Raw genomic sequence first — 9469 nt, 5'->3', positions numbered from 1 at the left:
GGCACCCATCACGCGCAGCTGCCAGTCATTTAATGCATGTACCCGTCGGCACGCACATCTGCCCTAGACAGAGGAGGCGTGCCATCCCGTGCATAGCGCAATGGAGTACCCTAGGCAGTCGCATTTCATTGTCATCTCATCACCCGTGATCGCACTCCCCTGGTTTTGAAAATGGAGCTGGTTTATTGGCGTTGCTCAAGAAGAACTTAGCACACGTACAATTACCGAACGAGATAGTCTTTTTTTTAAATTTCCAAATCATTGCGTCCTCTCCTATCTGCAAGTGGGTTGCTTTGCCAATGACAAACTCGAAACCCAATAGACAAGTAAAATCGAGGGCCATCTAGGCACCAGCAACATTATCTTATAATTTCAAATTTCAGCTCCCTGCCTAACAAGCTAAGCACTGGAACTACAGCCGCTCTACTGCTGTCGACAGCAAAAACAACACAGTTTTGACAGAAAAAAAAGACCAGGTAGAAAAACAACACTCATCCCATCAGTAGTAAAACTGAAATTTTAGTTGACCAAACAACAGAACTGCAATCGCACAGCAAAAAAGTTCAGACAAAGTTAACACACATCAGGAGAATTACTGTTGGTAGCACAAATTAAAGTTCTGACATCCGAGATAGAGAAACTACCGCACAACCACATGGAGACTTGATGGCATCAAACATCACAACCAGTTTTAATCTAGAGGAAGTTAGGCTAAAAAGATCCGCTCCTTTTAGTACCGCATGCATTGCGGCGATGTCCAACCATCCCCCAGTTTGTGCACTTCCGCATAAGCGCAAACAGACAATTCAAGCATTGTTTTCCTGTCAATGTTCATCTCCGTCTCATCCGGCGCTTTCCCGATCCTAACCCTGAAAATGGTGTCTCAGCAGAACAAACAAACAAAATTTTGTCAGGGCGGTCTGGGAATTGAATAAAGGGTGTGCCAAGTAATCTTTGCATGGAACAACCATTTTGAATATTGTTCTGGTAGATAACAGGGCCATCTAAAAAACATGCCAACTTACTGAAAACAACAACCTAAGCACAATCAGTTTGCCTCTAAGCATTCCTAGAGCGAACTGTCCGGTGAGTAATAAAACTAAGACACACACACACACAACAAAATGGTTATAGTGACTATGATTTGTTCAGATTCTTACTCAAATTATGTAAATACGAACGCTAATACCAAATCAAATACATTTTTGCCAAAAAAATCAGTTGTGCTCACAGGCGATCCACCTATACAAATCAAAAAAGCCCCCATGTGCCTTCCAATGAATCAAAGCTCATCACACACAAGACCTATCCTACTGATTGATGCCAACGTAGATCTCATGGCAATCACATTTTCATCAGGGTAATCCATTTTGGCCATGTACTGAATCCCACTTTGGTCATGTACTGAATACCAAACAAGTAGTCCATCCACTGTCATACGAAACTAAACCCAACACACCTAGCCGATGCCTTGACATTACGTAAACTAGCCGTTCGGTGTGGACAAAATTGACCAAGCTACAGTTTTGTGCTAAATTTGTTTTCCAAATACATCCATTATCAGAAATCTCCCAATAACAAAGTGTTCCAACACATCTCATAAATCCTGTGTCTTTAACTGAAACAGAGCTCATCAAATAATCATCCTACGATGTGTAGCGAAATCCGAAACAAATCAATCGTCTTCCTACCGCATCCACAGACTTACTCGGAAAATCAACAATCCCCCAAAATTGTTGTGTTCAGTTCATCAGGTATATGGCCCCTCCATAATTCCATAAAACTATATACTTTTTAAATTCTGTGCACATCAACTTGTATGTAATTAGCTCAACTAATCCAACTAAAACAAATTAAGCAGGTCACACACCAGCACGAAGGACGATTTCCTCTAGGTGACAACAAGCCTAACAGCACATTTTGACCTAGCTACAGTTTTCTGCTGAATTTGTTGTCCAAATACATCCATCATCAGAAATCTCCCAATAACAAAGTGTTCCAACACTTCTCATAAATCACGTGTCTTTCATTGAAACAGAGGTCATCAAATAAACATCCTACGTTTTGTCGATTTGTAGTGAGATCCGAAACAAATCAATTGTCTTTCCACTGCATCCACACACTTATGCAGTAAATCAAAAATCTCCCAAAATTGTTGTGTTCATTTCATCATGTCTATGGTCTCTCCACAATTCCGTAAAACTATATACTTGTTTAACTAGCTCAACTAATCCAACTAAAAGAAATTAAGCAGGCCACACACCAGCACCAATGACAATTTCCTCTAGGTGACAACAAGCCAGAAACAATCAGAACAAAAAACCAGAAACAATCACATTGCCATCCAAAGTGCATACGTACCACGAATTTTTAACTGAAACTACACTGTCTGACAGTTGAAATACTCTTTCTTGCGGACCAAATTCTATGCTAGCTAACAAAAGTGAACTAATTTACACACCTACAATGCAAAAATCCTTGATGAAAAGATGCAAAATCAAAGAGAAAAAGCTACAGCCGCTTCTTACTAACCTTCGTATCTCGCTGCATCTACATCTGGCTATGCTTTGCCATCCTTGTCGATCTCGACATCTGGCGTACTCATGGAATACTGGGACTCCACTGGGAGGACAGACAACCGAACCTGCCAGCACAGAGACGCCCCTGTCATAATCTAGCCATAACGAAACCTCATTGAGTAAACCTTTCCCCCCTCACCCCCGGCATAGTGGAAACATTTCCAACTTGAAGCCCTCGACAATTCCACCAACTAATGTTATGCTTAACTTTCGACATTTTTCCACTGCAAAAAATGTGGCCAAACCAGCACACAGCCGAACCTGAAACTATCCCTAGTGATCTGCCCCACAACCTATCTTTTGATTTCCAGCAATCATGGTCAAAGCAGTTTAAGCTTTAACAGCTGCGAATCAAGCATGAGGGGAAACAAAAAATCTTACCTCCTTGTCCAGCCGCTAGTGGCTTCAGAGCACACATCGTATCTCTGTCCATCTCCACCTTCCTGTGCTTTGCCGCCATTCGCCACCTTCCAGTGCTTTGGCGCACTCATGGAATCCTGGGAACACAGCACAATTCCATCCGGCGATGTCTGCTACACCCCTCCTACAATCAAAATCTAGCCCCATCAGGAAAGGAGTTTCCAGTCGAACGCCGGCGAATCTAGACGGAAAGGATGGGGAAACGCCGGCGAATCCAGACGAAAAGGATGGGGAAAGTAGACCAATGAAGCAAAATCAACATACCCGTCGAGTTCGAGGCCGTCTGTCGACATCTCGCCGGTGGGGAATGGCCGCCGCGGTGCGTGTGTCTGAAAGAACAGAGCAGCCGCCGAACTGAGCTTCTGTGGAAGAAGGGGATGCCGAGCCAACCTGGTAGCGTGGATCCATCTGCTCCACAAAGGTCACCGGGCCCATTTTACATGCGTTGTTTCGAAACACCATCCCTGTACCAAAATGACGGTCCAGGGCAATCAGTGCTCCCGCGGGCCGGGGAACAGCATCGGTTGGTGAGCCGAACACCAATACGTCTATGCGACTATAGGTGTATCATGGACCGTATTTCACCCACTAGGCCTGCCACTCTGCTGCAACGAAATGACTGCTCCCCAACCCCAAAGCCCATACCGACGGGCCAGATTGCGGCCTGCCGGTAGCCCGGCCACCAAAAGCCCTCACTCATGGAGTCGTGTACACTTGTATCCTAGGCCTCTCTTATATAGCAGGGTAGACACACGATGTAACCTATGCCAACATAATAGCACCCGAACGCAGGGGAAGCCGGCGGCATGTGCCGGTGTCCAGGGCGACCGGGTGCGGTATTGTAGCGGTGTCATGGGAAAAAGCGCCCGTAGTTATGCCCCGGGAATGTAGCCATATCGATGAACCTCGTTAATAAATTTTGGTGTCGTGCTCATGTGTTTGTTTAGTTTCAGATGATCAACGGTATGGCCTCGAATTTATTCTAATATGTTGGGGTTGCAAGTGGCCGTGTGTGTACATATGCGCTAGTATAAAGATGAAGTGACTAGCTAGCTGATAGCCACGATTTTGTCTTGGAAATAGGAATGATCACCGTACGTACATCAGCTTTTCTTTCAATCGATTCCACGTCGCTATGACCTGAGGAATTTCTGGTCCCTCGCGTCGCCCCTAGGGCGACTCGAAGAAGTCGAGGGTTTTCCCCCGCCGCGGGAAAATATCAGGTGATACAAGAGTTTAGATGATACAATGATATGGGCTTTCGTGAGTCATTGGATCTAAGATCTAAGGGTGGAAGCCATGCTCTTGGACTTGCACGAAAATATTAGATTTTTGAAGGATTTTTCTGCAAAGTTCCAGGAGCTCTGTTTGTGACCGTTGGATATCCGATCGAACGGTTCACGGGAGTTCGTATCATGGGAGCATCTAAGCTCCCGTATCACCAGATACTCACTCCCCCCGCCGCCACCCCCTCATCTTCCTCGCCGTCACCGGAGACGACCGTCGGGAAAGCCCGCACAGGTGCCGGGGAAGGTGGCGACAGGGTCTTCGGCGCTCCTTCTTCGCGGAGGCCCTCGGATCCAGGGGCGACGGCCCCTGCCGGCGTGGCGTGCGGCGTGCCTGAGGGCTCAACCGTGAGGACGGCGAGCCGCAAGTGGTGGTCGAACGCGGCGCGGAGCTTCCCGTGCCAGATCTGGAGGTATTGCCCCCTTCCTTTCATGCATCCCTTCCCAGTCTCTAGTTCGGTTTTGGATCTTGTCGGATCCATCTCCGGTGTGTTCTGATGGAGCAGATCGGTGTCCGAGGGAAATCTTGGCCACCTTGGCTGGTCGGCAGCGGCGACGCCACCTTTTGGCGCCGCTTTCCTCCTTGGGGGCGCTGTTGAGGACACCATCTCTCCACTCCGACCCATGTCCGGGTGGAAGCCCAAGATCCGACGCGGATCGGACGTCGGCGGCGCCCCGTGCACCATAACCTTCCTGAAGGCGGCGCCAAGGACATTGGGATCGGATGGGAGGGTCTGCAGGTGAGGGGTGGGGGTGTGCTGCCTCCCTTTCGGTGGAGCGGTGTTTCTTTTTACATATTCTTGGCGGCGGCTCTTGGCGGCATGGAGCAGCGGAGGCTTGGCGTCAGATGTGTGGTGACGGACACGCGCAGGAGGTCGACGCTGTCTGGCGTGGTGGTGGCATCGGCGGCAGCGAGACCAGGCAAGACCGATGCAGCAATACAGCTCTGAAGATGGATAGGTGGCAGGTGGTTGTGGCAGTCTCATACCCGGCAGGCGTCCTGGTTGAGGAGCACGCCGGACTGGTGGGTGCCCATATCCGGCAGGCGTCCTGGTTGGGACCTCAGGTCTTAGATGTTAGCTTTGGCTGCAAGGTCTGTTTGATATTAGGCTCAGACCATCAGCGTCCCTTCATCAGCTAGATAGGAGTAGCGACAGAGGTTCTGAGATGGTGACTTTGATCTTACTGTTGTACGACTTTATAAAGTCTTGCGTTAATAATTAATAAATTGATTGTATGCATCGTCTAGATGCAGAGGCCGAAGGTATTCATTCTTTTCTAAAAAAGAATCACCTGTACAGATCGTCGTGCTCTTTATTCCTGTCACTGTCGCCATTTATCCCGGCCGTCCTTTTCTTTGTAGCTTGGCTAGGATGATCTGACTTCATTTTTTGAAACATGACTTTGACCATTGTGTTAGGATTAATTATGTACTAGTACATACTAGTAGTATTTATGTTTATGATTGATTTAGGTAATCTGGGAAAATCGAATCGATGGTACTTGCGTAAACCGGTCATGGCATGCACTCTAGCTGTATGATACTGTAACCCTAAGGCTTAATTACTAAAAAAACGAAAGAAGTTTGCATGTTTTTTGTTACATAGGAGTATAACTGATACTCCCATTCGTCCTAAAATAAATGTCAACTAGTAAAAAAATCAATGGTACTTGCGTAAGACGGAAGGGGTATTTTATTAGTTAAGTTTATGATTCAAATTTAACTCAAAATACCAAAGAGCGTCACACAAGAAAGAAGAAAGAAGAGAGGGAGTACTTATTTCATATAACATACTTCCTCTGTTCCAAATTACTCGTCGCAGAAATGAATATATCTAGAACTAAAATACATCTAGATGTATCCATACCCGCGACAAGTAATTTGGAACCGAGGGAGTACTTTAAAAAACAGGATAAAAAATGGACAAACGGGCAGCAAGGGAGTGAGCTGATCTCTGCGGTCACCTCTCCGTAGGTGGCCGAGACGGCGGCGGGACGCTGTAGCAAGTACTCCCGCCAAGGAAGCGAAGTGGCAGCGAAGTACAAGGCGGCGCCTTTGATCGAGCTTGGGGATCGATCCACTGGTTGCCGGCCCGAACAAGCGGTTGCCCAGCTGCTCAAGCGCTGAGGCAGCAGCCTCTCCCGACGAGCTTCTCCGGCAACCTACGGAGGCGGAGGGGTGAAACGGGGAGCTGTCAAAGATCCATCGCGGGCGCAGCAGATATACACACAGGCAATTAGCCTTCAGAACTGATTAACTAGATAAATGCCCCGCGCGTTGCTGCGGGAATTTGTTATAGATTTTCAGATAACATTCACATATCAAATAATAAAACCATCTGAATCAATAATATGAAATATAGGTGACCTTTATTTTCACAAATCTATGATTCAAATTTATTGCATATGTGTTCTTTTATTTTTGAGAAAGTTATAAATACTGATTCTTTTGTGTTCTTTATTTTTGCAATTGCATCTGTGTATTTGCTCCAAGCTTCCCTTATTAAAACAGTAAAGAACATGGCAGATTATTGTTCGAAGGATTAGGTGGCATAATGGGTAAGATGTTTACATTATTAATTAAAGTAGATGCAGTAAGGCAAAAAAGTGATATAAAAAATAGAGAGCGAACCAATATTCACTATTTGCTGCTTGGGTTGTCCATTTGTACTGGCTATCCATCCATGGTTGAAATGATAAAGTGGTAAGGAGAAATGAAGGTCCATATCTTCTCTTAGTAATAATTATTACGAAGGTAAAACATTAAGACCTCACAGTGTGACCTTGCAAATGCAAAAACTTCAAATGAGGACACATAATGCCATTGCCTTCAAAGGTAAACAGAACCCATCCAAGCAACTATCACATCGTATATTTTTTTCAGCAACAAACCGTTTGACATCACATATAGAGATTTAGGATTTGAAAACAAATTGTACAACTATTAAGAGATTATCTTTAAGATCATATCAGAAAGCAAGAACTGCTAATAAGTTGTGGGCAACGCACATGACAGTACTGCGTTCTCGCTAATAAAAGAAGACAAAGATCCGAAAGGATTTACAACAAACTATAGACAAAGTGAAATGGTAAGAAAAAACCTTCAGTACAATTGTAGTCCATTGTTGCCAAATAACACAACCATAGTAATTGCATCTTTTTGACTTTCCAACTACTATTGCCAATACATGGAATATATTTATTTAGTAGTAAAACATGGATCATAGTCCCTTGATATATATTTTTCTTAGTGGATGTATTCCACTTGTCCCGAAATGTTTACTGATTTCTTGTTGTTTGTAGTGTTGCGCAAAGATATATGGTGGATACAATGGGGAATATAATTAATTGGGCGAGGTGCTAAAGCGTATCTCTCTAGTTACCAGTTCATATTTACCATGATGGAGGATAAGAACTTTCACAGGGTAATGTTGTCACACTTATGAGCTTATCAGGTAGAAGAGAGCAGAGAGTGCAAGAATTGACAAAATAAAAAATGACATGGGTAGTTGTATGTGTGCAGAAACATTAGATATTTACCATTCAGGTCGCCGGCAACCTTAGTTGTAACACAATACCCTACAAATAAAAATATAAACAACACGATCAGTTTGCAGTGTTGCAGCTCAAATTAATATATCCACAAATGCTTGCCAAGACAAATACCTGATCTGATCCTAAAAAGGAAAAAATATAAACAAATACAATATTGAGAGAAGAATACTAATCGGAGGAGGAATAGTCTAGTCCAGCATGAGTACTGATAGTGCTTGCTCAGAAAGAAAAAAACATTGCTTAGTATTCTCTATTCCTAGACCTGCTCTTTTGTTACCTAGATGTCAAGGTGCGTGGATCTGGGAGATAACAAATGGCATTAGTGAAAATTATGATTGACGGTACCAACATATTTGCAGTATTATGAAGTAATTATCAAGTGAAGCTAAATAAAATGCACTCTTACCTTACCATTTGCTGCAGCAAATTGAACATTACTGAATTTCTGTCCATCTTTAGTTTATAGACGAAGATTTACCGGCCACCAACCACATGAAAAAAGTGTAGCGGGACTTGAAATTCATAGACAGAGAAGAAAAAGAATCGAAATATGACATATAAACCTATAGGGAAAATATAGTATGACATCCATATCATACCAATCTTCAGCATCTCAGACACCAACCTATAATTTTAGCTTTGCATCGGTCAAGACATGATTTTGCAACACAGTTAGCTGATGCACTTCTAGTCACAACTCTAAATCTCTGGATTTAAGAGCCGGACTCATAAAAACTGGATGGGACGCACGAGGAAGTGGCTGTGGGGGTACCTGTTAGGAGAGGGGAGGTGACACCGGGGCTGCAGGTGTGTTCCTGCCAACACGCGCATCACCAGCAAACAATGGGCGGAGACTCCAAATTCGTCCCACCATGAAGGTCGATGATTATCGGAGGACAAAACTGACGGCCCTCAAGCAGACTTTTAGTACCAATTGAGTCGTGGGCATCCACAGCTTAAAAGGGTGGGTGAGCATGTAGTACCTGAGAAAGTGCAAATTTGTGATGCAATCAACAATATACTCCAGAGAACTTGCAGGAAATGGCAGGGAGTTGCTCACCGGAGGCAGCATGAGTGGTGTGGTAGAGACCCGATGGGATTTTAAAGAGCAATCCATCAGTTTCTTGTGGAGATGGCGGGGAGAGGAAGTGAAGCGGCTAGAACATTATTAGGAGAGGGAGCGTCCGACATCAATTAGTCAGCTGGCTGTTCGCTGTCCATCGTGACCAGGGAAGATACACATGATGGGCCGGTGGAAGCAATGGACTACAGAGAGGATGTAGCAGTAGGCTGTGTAAGGTTGATATGGCCCTTTTCGTAAGAATATATTGTATATCTTTACCTAATATTAAAGGACGGAAGCTTTCATAGTTTTCTATACGTCACTTCTTTATATCCGTTGATTTTGTGTTAACTATAAAGTTTAACGGTTGAGATTTAAAAAAACGCTTTGTAGGAAAAAAAAGGTTTTTATGAGATTGTCCAGCCCACTCACGCACACGTAGGCCTCTCACCAAAGCTGATTAGTCGACGTAGAAAAAACTGATTCTTCTACGACTCAGAGCGAACAAGAGATTGATTGATGTATTTTCATCCAAACAGGCGGCGTCTAAATTCTCCACGCAATAA

At 44.4% G+C, this 9469-nt stretch overlaps 1 long non-coding RNA gene across 1 annotated transcript; it reads right to left on the bottom strand.

The window, feature by feature from the left end:
• Positions 1-523: 523 nt before the first annotated feature.
• Positions 524-3494, bottom strand: LOC123148439 (uncharacterized). Its single transcript, XR_006473878.1, has 4 exons — positions 3264-3494; positions 2961-3123; positions 2533-2644; positions 524-869 (listed from the first exon to the last, which is right to left on the bottom strand). It is a non-coding gene; the product is annotated as an uncharacterized lncRNA (long non-coding RNA).
• Between the last annotated feature and the right edge of the window lie 5975 nt (positions 3495-9469).

This window comes from Triticum aestivum, chromosome 7A (assembly GCF_018294505.1).
Source record: "Triticum aestivum cultivar Chinese Spring chromosome 7A, IWGSC CS RefSeq v2.1, whole genome shotgun sequence".
Lineage (NCBI taxonomy): Eukaryota > Viridiplantae > Streptophyta > Magnoliopsida > Poales > Poaceae > Triticum > Triticum aestivum.
The sequence above is the reverse complement of the archived record's forward strand: the minus strand, read 5'-3'. Positions and strand labels throughout refer to the sequence as shown.